Source organism: Lolium rigidum, unplaced genomic scaffold (genome assembly GCF_022539505.1).
Source record: "Lolium rigidum isolate FL_2022 unplaced genomic scaffold, APGP_CSIRO_Lrig_0.1 contig_5335_1, whole genome shotgun sequence".
NCBI lineage: Eukaryota > Viridiplantae > Streptophyta > Magnoliopsida > Poales > Poaceae > Lolium > Lolium rigidum.
Window position 1 is genome coordinate 32,249 of NW_025900900.1, and position 12,650 is coordinate 44,898.

At 43.5% G+C, this 12,650-nt stretch overlaps 1 long non-coding RNA gene across 1 annotated transcript; it reads left to right on the plus strand.

Annotated features, from left to right (window-relative positions):
- Nucleotides 1-5,961: 5,961 nt before the first annotated feature.
- LOC124681720 lies at nucleotides 5,962-9,879 on the plus strand. Its single transcript, XR_006996007.1, has 4 exons — nucleotides 5,962-6,041; nucleotides 6,152-6,231; nucleotides 6,771-8,911; nucleotides 9,189-9,879. It is a non-coding gene; the product is annotated as an uncharacterized LOC124681720 (long non-coding RNA).
- Nucleotides 9,880-12,650: the final 2,771 nt, after the last annotated feature.

The following is a 12,650-nucleotide window of genomic DNA, read 5'->3' on the forward strand; positions in this document are numbered from 1 at the left end:
CTCTTATGCGAGCATGACCCAAGTCCCTCACTTGTGGTTACAAGAGTGCTAACAACACAACCTCATGATATGGAAGAACAACGGTGCAACATCTTCCAAACCCGTGCCGGAATTGGTGGCAAGTCGATCAAGGTCATCATAGACGGTGGAAGTTGCCATAACCTCGCAAGCACCGAGTTGTGTGAGAAGCTCAACCTCACTCTCCGCAAGCATCCTCACCCTTACCATATCCAATGGTTGAGTGACAAGGGCAACGTCAAGATACAACATACCGTCACCGTCACTTTCAAGATTGGACCTTATGAGGATACTATTGAGTGTGACGTGGTACCCATGACGGTGTGCCACATGTTGCTTGGCCGCCCTTGGCAATATGACAAGAAGGCTATACATGATGGACTCTCCAACACATACACCTTCAAGGTCAACGACAAGAAGTTCGAGTTGCGCCCCATGACTCCTAGCCAAATCATCGCCGACAACGCGAAGGCTCTAGCGAGGGCACAACACCACTTCCACCATAGTGAGTTGAGAGGTGAGGGAGCGACCCACCAAATGGAGAGTGAGCGCCACAAGCCATACATGAGTGAGCGAAAGAGCGTCCTCCTAGCCACCAAAAGCGAGTGGAGAGAAGTGCAAGCAAACCCATCCACCATATTGCACTACGTCCTCATATGCAAGGGACCATCATCGGCGACTAACGACTTAACCAACATTCCTTCGTCTTTGTTGTCTCTTTTGAAGGAATTTCAAGACGTCTTCCCCGACGAGCTCCCTCATGGACTACCACCGCTTCGAGGCATCGAGCACCGCATCGACCTCATACCCGGCGCTCCGCTTCCAAACCGTGCCGCCTACCGCACCAACCCCGAAGAAACAAAGGAGATACAACGCCAAATACAAGATCTCCTCGCTAAAGGGTACGTTCGCGAAAGCCTTAGCCCTTGTGCGGTTCCCGTGATTCTTGTGCCTAAACCGGATGAGACGCAACGGATGTGTATGGATTGTCGCCCCATCAATGCCATTACCGTCCGTTACCGCCATCCCATTCCGCGTTTAGATGATATGCTTGATGAGCTTAGTGGTGCCACGATTTTCTCTAAAATCGATTTGCGTAGTGGTTACCATCAAATCCGCATGGCTATTGGTGATGAATGGAAAACGGCATTCAAGACCAAACTCGGTCTATATGAATGGCTCGTTATGCATTTCGGTCTTTCCAATGCTCCATCTACTTTCATGCGCCTCATGAATCACATCTTGCGTCCTCTCATTGGCAAGAGTGTGGTTGTCTATTTCGATGATATTCTCATCTATAGCAAAAGTCTCGAGGACCATGTGCAACATGTGATGCGGCCTAAGGCCACGTGGGTTGCCCGATCTCACGAATTGACCGAGGGAAAGGCGGGGGAGAGGAAGAACACGAAGAACACGGCGAAGAACACGATGAACACACGCGAACGCACGCAACACAACCCGATACAATTCCGGTTTATTCCTGATAGCCCGAACCACTATCCCGATAGAATCTCTCAAGGGAGAGACACGCGGTAGAATCCCCGAGAGGAAGATCGGTATACGATCGGTGGAATCACACGAGTGAGAGACCGGTGGTAGAATCACAAGTGTGAGAGACTAATCATATAAGGAGTGCCTTGATACAACTCATAGATTTGTGTCTAAGAGAGGAGGGGTTTCCCTAATCCCGGAGGGATGGTGGAGGCATAAGCCAAGTTCTCACACAAGTTATGTCTTACCTAATGAAGGGGGAGGTGGGAGCCTATATATAGGGAGCCACTAAGGAGGGGTAGTTTAGGCATACAAGGGGGTACAAGGGACTTGGCCCGAATTGACTTGGACGCATAGGGGGGCGGATTGTCCGGCCTTAGTGGGGCGGATAATCCGAGCAGGCCGTGCTTCATGCGCCGTCTCTTCTTGGCGACATCGGGCGCTCTTCTTCCTTCTTCTCTTCCATGCCTCCGTGACCTCGGCCTTGAGTGTTGTTCTTGTCGTTGAAGCACATGATGAAGCGAAGACCGTAGGTCGGGCTACATCATCTCCCCCACTTGAAAAAGAGTCGTCCTCGACGATGAGTCTTCATGAATGTGTAGAGGAGGTAGATGACACCAACGCTTGAATGTCCCTTCACTTGTCAAGAGCCCTATCAATAGCACAAGAAAAGCAAAGGAGCAATCAAAGCGTAGCCAAAGTTCAATGGATTTAGGAAGAGGCCGCAAGTAGAAGGAGGTCACCTTATCAAAGTGTCGGTGTGCTCTCATTGAGAGATCTTGTGTAGTTGAAGTGTGCGGGCAAAACCACTCATTGGAGCTCACTTGTATCATGCTCTCAAGAGCTCTTTTTGTGAACTCGTGCTCAATCGAGGTTGACATTGGAGTTTGGGTACCTACACACATGTTAGACAACAAGAACAACGTGTGTGCATGGTATATGAACACATCATCCATCATGATGCGCCATTTCTTTTGCACATCACCATTAGTGGTAAGCAAGATATTAAAGTACACATGGTGAATATGCGGGGAAAACTTAGGAACATGCTCAACATGGATATATGCAAAGTCTCCAAAATTTGAGAGAGCTATGGGGCAATCTCATTCACAAGCATATTAACATCATTGCAAGCCAAGCATTGGAAAGAGAAATTGTTCATCATTTTGGTTGCGTTAATGGGAGAATATTGCAAGCATGTAGCACAAAACATGTTCAACATGTGATCATTGTTGTCGACAAACCTAGGGAAAGAGCAATTGTTCGGCAAGGTTGTCACAACACAAGCATCATTATCGACATTGCAAGCAATACATGGGAAAGAGAAATTGTTCGACATATTGCAAGCAATAGGATAGAAATCGAAACACTCATAGCATGGCATGGTCCAAGTGTCACAAGCAACTACTTCCACATGATCAACAATGGCACAAGTATCACAAGGGAAAGTGAAAGAAGCATATGACATAGCAATAGGATCATCCAACTCATGCAAGCACTCACAAATCATCATGTCCACTAGTGGGATCATGGCATCATCAACACCCATATAGGTACCTTTGTAGTCCCACTCATATGAGGTAGGTGTTGTGGAAGGGGTAGGCTCGATGTGGCCTCCATGTTCATCTTCAAGCAAGCATGGTGTGATATCATCATCTTCATGCACCATGTACATCTTCTCCATGATCGGCGTCTCGTCATCCATGGAACCTAATGAGACACAAGGAAACACACTAGAGGTAGAGGGTAAGTTGTTAGAATTCGAAATGGCCTCACATGACCTATCAACTACCACTCTCATCTCACTTGGTGTATCACTCATGCTCTCGAAGTGGTGGCTCTCAATCTCACATATAGTGGATGCACTCATCTCATATATAGTGGAGTCCCTCATCTCCATGGCAATGGCGTCGTCGATGTCCGAGCAACCTAGCAAAGAGGAAGACAACACAAGCGGAGTAGAGGTTAAGTTGTTAGAAATCGAAACATCCTCACTCGACTCATGGTGTGTATCACTCTTGCTCTCAAGGTGTTTGAAGTATGCGTTGCACTCGGCTTTTTCTTTGGGTGTCATTTCGGCTTCTCGAGCATCTAGCTCGGCGAAGTATGCTCTCATCTCGGCTTGCTCTTGTGGGGTCATCATGTATATCTCTCACTAGGCAAAGTGTATGTGTATATGGTGGAAGGAAACCTACACAAGTATCTCACCAATCAAGAAAGTATCGGAAAAATGGTTCAAGTCAAGAGCAAAGCCAAAATGTATCGGGGTTACTCACACACACACTCAAAGCACACGCAAAAGGCTAAGAACTCTATATGTGGTGGGTAAGGGGTGGATAGCAAACGAAAAAGATCAACGGAAAAGTCTATTGTCAAATGTGGGTAAGATCCAAAGTCAAATGTCAAAAGTGGTGATCTATGTCAAGGAAACACGGAAACACACACAAAGGAGAACAAAGGGGTTAGCGCGACCAAGGAAGTGAGCAAGTGACAAAGATGGTCCTAACGAAGACTATATGCTCGATGTCACGCCAACACAAGAGAGACCGTAGCTTGGTTGCACAAGAAAGAAGCAACAAGATTTGCACAAATGCCACTCTTCTCTTTTCTCTCTTAGTGCTCACAAGCTTTGCACTTCTCGGTATCGGTGGACACACACTCTTTTCTATTTCTTTTTCTTTTTCTCTTTTTTTCACTCTTTTTTTCTCTCTATGCTTAGAAGCTTTATTTTTCTCTATGTATATGTCGCACTTTTCTTCTTTTGTGTATCTTTCTCACCGAGCTTGCTTCGGAGCTTTGCTCAACACAACGCACACACACACCCTCTCACGATCGTGACACTTGTGCAATGCTTCGCAACGCTCGGAAAGCCACTCTCAATGGGATAGGTACACAAAGAAAGAAACGGGGCTACAAGGGTGAGAGGTGCAAGTTATACCTAGATGAAAAGGTTAGGCGGTGTTAAGCACACGAACTTGCGATGGTGTCGGCGATGGCGGTGTCGAAGTTGCGCCGGAATCCGGGGTGCCAAAGGTGTCGCCGCGGTGTTGATGTAGACGCGGAAGCTTGGTAGACAATCTGATGAGGACATCCCATCTCTTGATACAACCGCTGTACCTACAGCGACACAAATACAAGGACCAATCACTCGAGCTCGTGCCAAACAACTGAACTATCAGGTACTTTCGTTTCTTGGAACTATTCCTCACATACACGAGAATATGATGCTCGCCTAAATCAGATATGTTTGTTACTCTTAGGAATGATGGACCAAGCATGGATGAGGAGGACAAGCATTGGAGCATGATCACACATGGAGGAGATGGCGGCAAGCACTTGAGGATTGAAGATGATGCCACAAGTGGAGATTTCGGGACTTTGAAGCCACCATAAGAAGAGATGAAGACATGGACGAAATATAGAGTTCTCCACTTCATAATTTCGTCCATAGTATAATATGGTGCTGCGTCACCTTTAGTTTTGGGCCGAGCCCATGTCATTTTCGTGAGAATTAAGTCGACCACTTTTTAGAGTCCGTATTGAAGGGGGAAAGGCCTTCTAGGGTTTGGTTCGGCCACCACATGTATGGCTGGCCGAAACCCCACCTTTTCCTCCTTTAAATACCCCCATAGCCGTCACGTTTAGACTCGGATCTTTACTATTATATTCGAGTTGGTCGTACGTCATACAACGCGTTTGGTGAAGGAGATTGGAAGAATCTTGTCCATTGAATTTAATCTAACGGTCTCCCTCAAGCCATCGCTTTTCCACTCCTCCCGCGTCTGAATTATGCAATCAATCAGAACAAATCTCAATCAATATAAATTAAATAAGGATGTTTAGTTCCCTTTCGCGTATGTATCTTTCGTTAGAACGCCGCGCGTCTGAGTTATGCAATCAATCAGAACAAATCTCAATTAATATAAATTAAATAAGGATGTTTAGTTTCCTTCGACGTATGTATCTTTCCTTAGAGCGCCGCCGCCCCTGCAGCCCAACCATCACGCTGCAACCGCTCCCTGCATCGTCCTACCACAGTACCACCCATCGCGCCGCTCTGGAAGCCCACCCATCGCGCCGCCCTCGCTTCCTACGTCGTCCTACCACCCAGCGTGACGCCCGCACCATCCAGACCCCGCACCACTGGATCCCGACAGCCCCGCCAGCGACTACCCTGCGCCGCCGCTAGCTTCCCCACGGTCCAGCGCCGCTGCCGGAGTCCCCTGCATGCTGTGTCGGCGTCGCCCCGCTCTCCACTGCATCCCACAGATCTGGCGGCAAGCTGCAGTTCACCTGCATCCGTGCGATCCGGCGGCAGATTGCCTCTCCCCTACACACCGAGATGGTGCTTTGGCCAATGATATCGAGTTGAGGCTCAGCTCCTCCTCATCTCTGGCAGCAGGTCGGTCCTCTTCGGCAAAGGAGTCCCCCGCTTCTACTAAGGCAGTTTGGAGTATTTATATGTTGCCCCTCGTGATTCTTCCGGCGTCAGTATACAGAAACCAACCTGCAGTGAAGCCTAGCAGGCAAAGGTCAGCTCAGACCTGAGCGGTGTGGAAACGGCCAGTAGCAGATAGGTATTAATATATGTGAGCTGATTGAATCGATATATTTTCATCTCACGGTTGTATTAGTTTGGCAGATTTTGGTGGAGTTTGATGGCTGATCTAGATTGGTGGGGAGTTGATGGATGCACACAGAGTGCTGCTGAAGTTGGTCCTGGTAAGTAACCAAGTTTGTTTATAATGGCTATTTGATGCAATTGATAGCAATATTTTTGTTCCTTATGGAATATTTCTGATGAAATTGTTTGTTGTGATGGCCACATCGCATCCTATGATCCTTTGAAGTTTGTTGGACTTTACTATTGCAAGTAGATGTGATGTATTCATGTAGAAGAAAAAGATAGGATCAGAAGCAGATGTCGTGTAGTGATAGATTAGATGGATAGACTAATGATGGTTGGTCAGAAGTGCTCGAATAACTAAAACGAGATTATAGGTAGTGGTGGTCATTAGCAGATTGGGAATCCAGTTTTCAGATTTTTTTGTTATCTCTCTCGGTTATTTTATTAAATTCTGTTATAATCCAGTTTTCATTTTTTTTGTTCAGAAAAGCCCATCTCAAAGCTACATTAATCCATTAATTTTCTTTGAGTTCTCTGTGGTGGTGAGATGGGAATGTATTTCTGTTAAATTAGTTGATATGCCCTATGGTAAGGGATACATACCAAACTGAATCTTATTTTTCCCTTCGTGAAGTGTTCAGAATTTTCTACGATACATGTAAAGTCGCGAGCAAGTGCAAAACTATCTTGGCAAGGTGTAGGCAACACAACGGTTGACACTTGAATGGAACGGGCAGCTCTGCGGTGGGTTTGTCAATTCTTCACTTAGTGTACATGCATGCAGAAGCCACAGCCGTCATAACAACACAAGAAAGCTTCTCAAAGGTTTGTTGCCTCTGATTGCTTCATATGTTGAGTGTTATTAGGTGAGATGATTTAGGAGTGTGGCTAATCAAAATGTTTATCATGTGCATCGACTTCTCACATATACTATAAATGTGGAGGAATAGCAGGCAACCGCTAACTGCTAAAGATGTCTTCCAATATGAAGGCTGCACTTGCACTGCCAGCTGTTGTTGATTTATTTATTCAGGGATCTTGGAGATATGTCTTACCACTGTAGTATTCCTCAAAAACGGATGTGCAATCTTAGACCTATATTAGATTCTATACATTCAAATGAATGTTATCTTTATGTTCCATTATATTTTGTCCTCATGGATTATTGCATATTTGGGAGCATCAACTGTAAATCCTTAGGCTGAACTAGGTATACGGTAAAATCTTCCAATGTTCAGTAATGCTTTTGCTAGATGAGCAAAGATTTTTTGGTCAGACCCCGCCATCGTCGAGCTCAATCTTGAAAACATGTCAAACTATGCTTAATGATGGCCAATTTATGATACATTGTTACTTTTCAGCTAATCTTTTATGAGCTGACGTATTTTCTTTCCTACATTGTATGCTAAATTCATACCATTTGTTCAGTATTACCATCTAACCCTTGACCTTACTTACAAGTACCAAGGGCATATCTATATCTACAGGCAGCTACATAATCGGCAGGTAATCGACAATGCCCAGTTATCCACTAAACATTGTAGACCTCTAAATGCCCACTAAACTCTGTAAATGTTCTAAGGCTGTCATCTGGAATCGTGATCCAAACAAGAAAGATGACTAGACTTGCGATAGCCAATTTGTTGAGCTGAGGCAAGACGTGTATGCATGTGTGTACTTCTGTGAATGAATTACTACCTGGCTTTTCAAATTGAGGAAAGATACTGTTGTCTTTCCTTCAAAAAATAAAATTATAGTTTCTCTGTAAGACGAATTTTACAATGAAATGAAACACCCTATATTGCTCTAAGTGATAATGTCTGTGAGGGATCATGATCATCTTAGATCAATATTTTTGTAGCTGTTAACTGAGTAGTGATCATGTGTGTTTCATCCATGTCTGCTTTACTAGCTATTGTATCTTTACTTCTTTAGTGTAGCTATAATACAGTATACATTTGCTATGATGTCACAAAATGTGCTGTATTACATGCTGAAGGTGGCAAGGTAGCATCGAAAACTGCAACTATGTTGGAAAGAAATTATGTGCACATATTAGTATAACTAATTTACTGTACATCTTTTCTTCACGAGGCTGTAGTGTCTAGCTAGAGTGGTGGTCATTCAGAGTTCAACCTTTCTCCAAAATATGCCCTATTCAGCCTGGAATGAAAACATGTTAAGAAGGCAGGTATGGGTGGCGGGATGCAGGAAGACGGGCTCAACTGGCATGCAGGTGAGTTCCTGGTGCCAGCTTACAGTAAGTTATGACTACACGGTGTGCCTAAAATCCAATTGCATCGATCTCCCACAAATGTCTTCCAAGTGCAGTAGTAGTTAATCTATGATCTATCATCGAAGGTATGTGCTAATATGCACTCAATTTACCTTATGTGTTGCTAATTGTTTTTACCCAACTCTTGGCAAATGGTGTAGTTGTAGATACATGAGACTATGTTCACTCATAAACTAATTATATGTAAAATTCCATTACCTGTGGGCTGTTTTAGTTCAGATGCTGCATTGTAATCTAGAACTATGAGGCGGCAATCCCAGCTTTAATTTGGTTTGTGTCCTAAAAAAAGAAAGGCATTGTGTACGTGTAACCGGTGTATAACTTTTCTAATATTCACTCAATTTAACTTGATTTTTATCCTCCAAATTTTATCTCTTTTATTGCAGGAAGTTCACCAAAAGTAGCTTTATTAAGAAAGCGAAAGTTCATACAAGAAAAAAGGAAATAAGGAAAGCAGGTGACAGTTGCGTTACAATGAGGTAATCTGGCTTATAACGAATCCTAAAAAACCCGAACACCGGAAAGGAAAATAAAAGCATGAGGTGACAGTTGCGTTACAATGAGCAGGTGACAGGTGCTCTGAATTAGTTTTCTATCCTGAATCAAAAATAGATATTGTGGTTGGTGTCCAAGCCGCTTTACCTGAATAGCACCAACTTTTGAATTAGTTTTAGACTGAAGTTCAGGAACATGAATGGTAATATCAATTATTATTCTTTGACTCTTATGTCCTAATGTTTCCTTTTTATTTTCTAGGCTTTGCGGTGTTCGATTTATGACTATGTGGTTAAGCCTCCTCCTTCTTCCCTTGTTGGGCTCATGTTCATGCTACACCGGTTTGCTCCTTAAGAGATGCATAGACAGATCGCCAACCATCAAGACATATTCCTGCGACCCGCCTTCGTATTTGGTGGATATTTGTATCGGTATGGATTAAAATATTATCCACTTGGTACTACAGGTTTATTATAAATAAACATCATTCAATGCCTATCTGATGAATGCAAAAATTTGTATCTGAGTTATTTTCATGTTTAATCATTAAAAATCTTGGAGCATCTTGAAGATAACAATATGTAGTGCAATTACAAATGTAACTGGACTTTCTACGCTACACAAAGGTGTTTGTTGTTTGCAGTTGCTAAATCTATCAGGAAAGCATTTCGTGTGTCCTTGGGCACAAGCAGAGGTGGCGCACAATTGAGACACGGTAACATTGACGGTGTCCATAGGGCATGGGGAGGCGTAGTACAAAGATCAGGAGCCTTAGTTCTGCTTTGAAACTCTTAGTTCATTTGGTTGAGTCTTTCAAGAAGAACCTAAAGGTAGTTGTAACCAATCATTATGTGAGTTAGATACTCTTCGGTGCCAGGCACCAGTACTTGTATAGCTCTCATCTTATGATACATCCATTTTTGGTAATAATTTTGAACCGGAGGGAGTACTATTATTTGTGTTGCTGAGAAGTGGGTCTCTTATGCAAATTTTCTCCTTACTTATTCAGATTTTTATCTCAACCTGCATGAACCGTTGGTAATTCATAAGATAACTGTTTCGGAAGTAACTCCAGGAAGTTACGACCCAACTAGCTAGGTCATTTTCAGGTGTACTATGTTACTGTTGAACTGCACTTGACAGCCATTAACAACATTTATTTTACGATTTCTTTTCTAAAAAGGAAATCAAATAATTTGATTATTCTAAAGCATAGTATATCCCTGTTTTCTATTGGTTTATTTCAAAGTCATTGCACTAAAATTTTAATTTTGCGTCCTTTCTTTTCTCTCATACACATCACATAAATTCAACTATGTTCTTCCTGGGTTAAGATCTTAAATGAGAAGGTTTATTCCGCTAACAAAGATCTTGGGCATTTGAGAAAAAAAAGAAAAAAATCACCTATTTGTAAGTGTATTATGATGTCGATTGCACCGAAATTCTTTACCGAGTTTCATATTAACCATTCATGCATGTTTTCTCTAACCAATAAATTATAACTACTTCGCTCAGTGTCAAGCATGTAATTCTAAATGCAAATACCATATCAAATTTTATATTAGTATGATATCATCTTAAAAGATGGAATTATACCTAATTTATGAATAAATTTCCCATGGTATTCATGGTAATTTTGCATGTTTGAAATTGTCCCCGGGCTGCATACAGAGCAACAACCCGTCATTTACGTCTTAGATATTTTATATACATTATTGTTTATATTTTAGACAAGAAAAATTAACGAGGCCGTGGCAACACCATCTGGTTTTGTTGCCGCGCCAAACCGAGCCCGTTTACGGGTTCTCATTTCAAGAGATGGCAGCATTAATACCTCTTGTTGCTCATCGCTATGGGCATGCACCGGAAGTCATGGGAAGGTACTCCAGAGGTCCGCTTACTCCTGACGAGGATAAAGCGTTCGGGGATGCCACTCGTAATCTTTGTGGGTGTCGCCTCAAGTGTGCTTGGAGACAAGTTGGTTGGATGCTTATCCGCACATCCGAAATGGGAAGGAATCATGGGATGGAACGGACGAAGTTTGGTGCGTCGATGCCGGAGGTGAACCGTATGCTATGGAGCATTTCAATGACTACTGAATGGTTGAGAACCGACCTGTGGTAGAACAGCTCATGAGATACAGATCGTGGCAAAGGAACTTGAGCTCCTCAAGTGTGTGCTACCGACAAGTTTGTCATCGACAAGGGGATGCCTTGTCGCAAGCTTCCCCTTCATGGAGGAACTTTGCCACTTCCTGAAACATCGTGAGGCATGAGTTTTCGTTGAGAATATCATGGGCTCGGATGTTGAGGAGAAGAAGCAGGGCAAAAGACAAACACACCGGAGGAACCGCGGGACGTTCTCGCCAACATGGTGCAGAAAAATGCCCACAAGCTTAAGGAAAGAACAAGGAGTTCCAGACTACCAACTTCAAGAAGAAGGGGAAACGGAGAAGAAAGATCCTTGCTGAGTGTGGCGCAGACAAAGCCATTGGGCTAATCGTTGTCCACAACGCAAAGGAAAGAATGTCAAGCTGGATGTAACTTCCAAATCGTCACATGATCATTGGCAATAGAGGAAGGAACTACAGTGGCACGGTAATATATTACCTACCGTTATACGGGTGTTTCGGCCCAATACGTAATGGTGGGTTGACAATGTGTGCTAATGTTCATGTGTGTGGCCGACATCTCCATGTTTACCTCTTTATCAGGCCCGAGGTTCCGCAATGATGGGGAATGGGTTACATGCTACCGTTCGTGGTGTTGGCATTCAGGATCTCAAGTTTACTTCGGAAAGATCGTGCAACTGAGGAACGGGCCGCATGTCCCTTCTATCAAGAAGAATCTCGTTAGTGGCTCCCCGTCTTATGAAAGATGGGTTTAAGTTGGTGTTTGAGTCCAATAAAGTTGTACCTGTTTAAGTATGGAACTTTTGTTGGAAGGGATATGAATGTGAGGGAATGTTTCGCTTTCTCTCTAGGAAGACTTCGTGATAATGTTGTGAACCATGTAAGCACTAGTGTTAATGAAACTAATGTTTGGCATTCACGACTTTGTCATGTTAATTTCGGTTGTATGACGCGGCTTGCTAATATGAGTTTAATTCTCAAATTCACCTTTGTAAAAGGCTCTAAGCATCATGCTTGTGTGCAAGCAAAAGCGTACTCTCGCAAGCCTCACAAGCCTGGCAGAAGCGAAAGAAACTTGGCACCACTAGGAGCTCAGGCATTCAGATCTATGTGAGATGAATGGTGAGTTGACAAGAGGTGGAAAGAAACATTTCATGATCTTGATTGATGATTCCACTAATGGGCATCAAGTATGTGTATCTACCGAAAACTAAAGATGAGGCTTGATTTCTTTAAATCTATAAGGCTGAAGCTGAGAATCAACTTGAAAGAAATGATAAAAAGGGTTTGGTCCGATCATGGTGAGAGTACTTTCTTAATGAGTTCAATTTATTCTGTGCGGAACATGGTATAATTCATGAGGAGGACGCTCCCCAATTCCCCACAATCCAATGGGATTGCGAAAAGGAAACTGATTTCAATGATTTGGTTAACGCCATGTTAGATGTTTCGGGTTTATCCAAGGAATGGTGGGGGAGGCTATATTGACTTCGTCATGTCCTAAACCGTGTTCCAACCAAGAATAAAGAGATTACCTTATGAGGAATGGGAAAGAAAAGACCAACACCTCCTTACCTACGAACTTGGGGCTG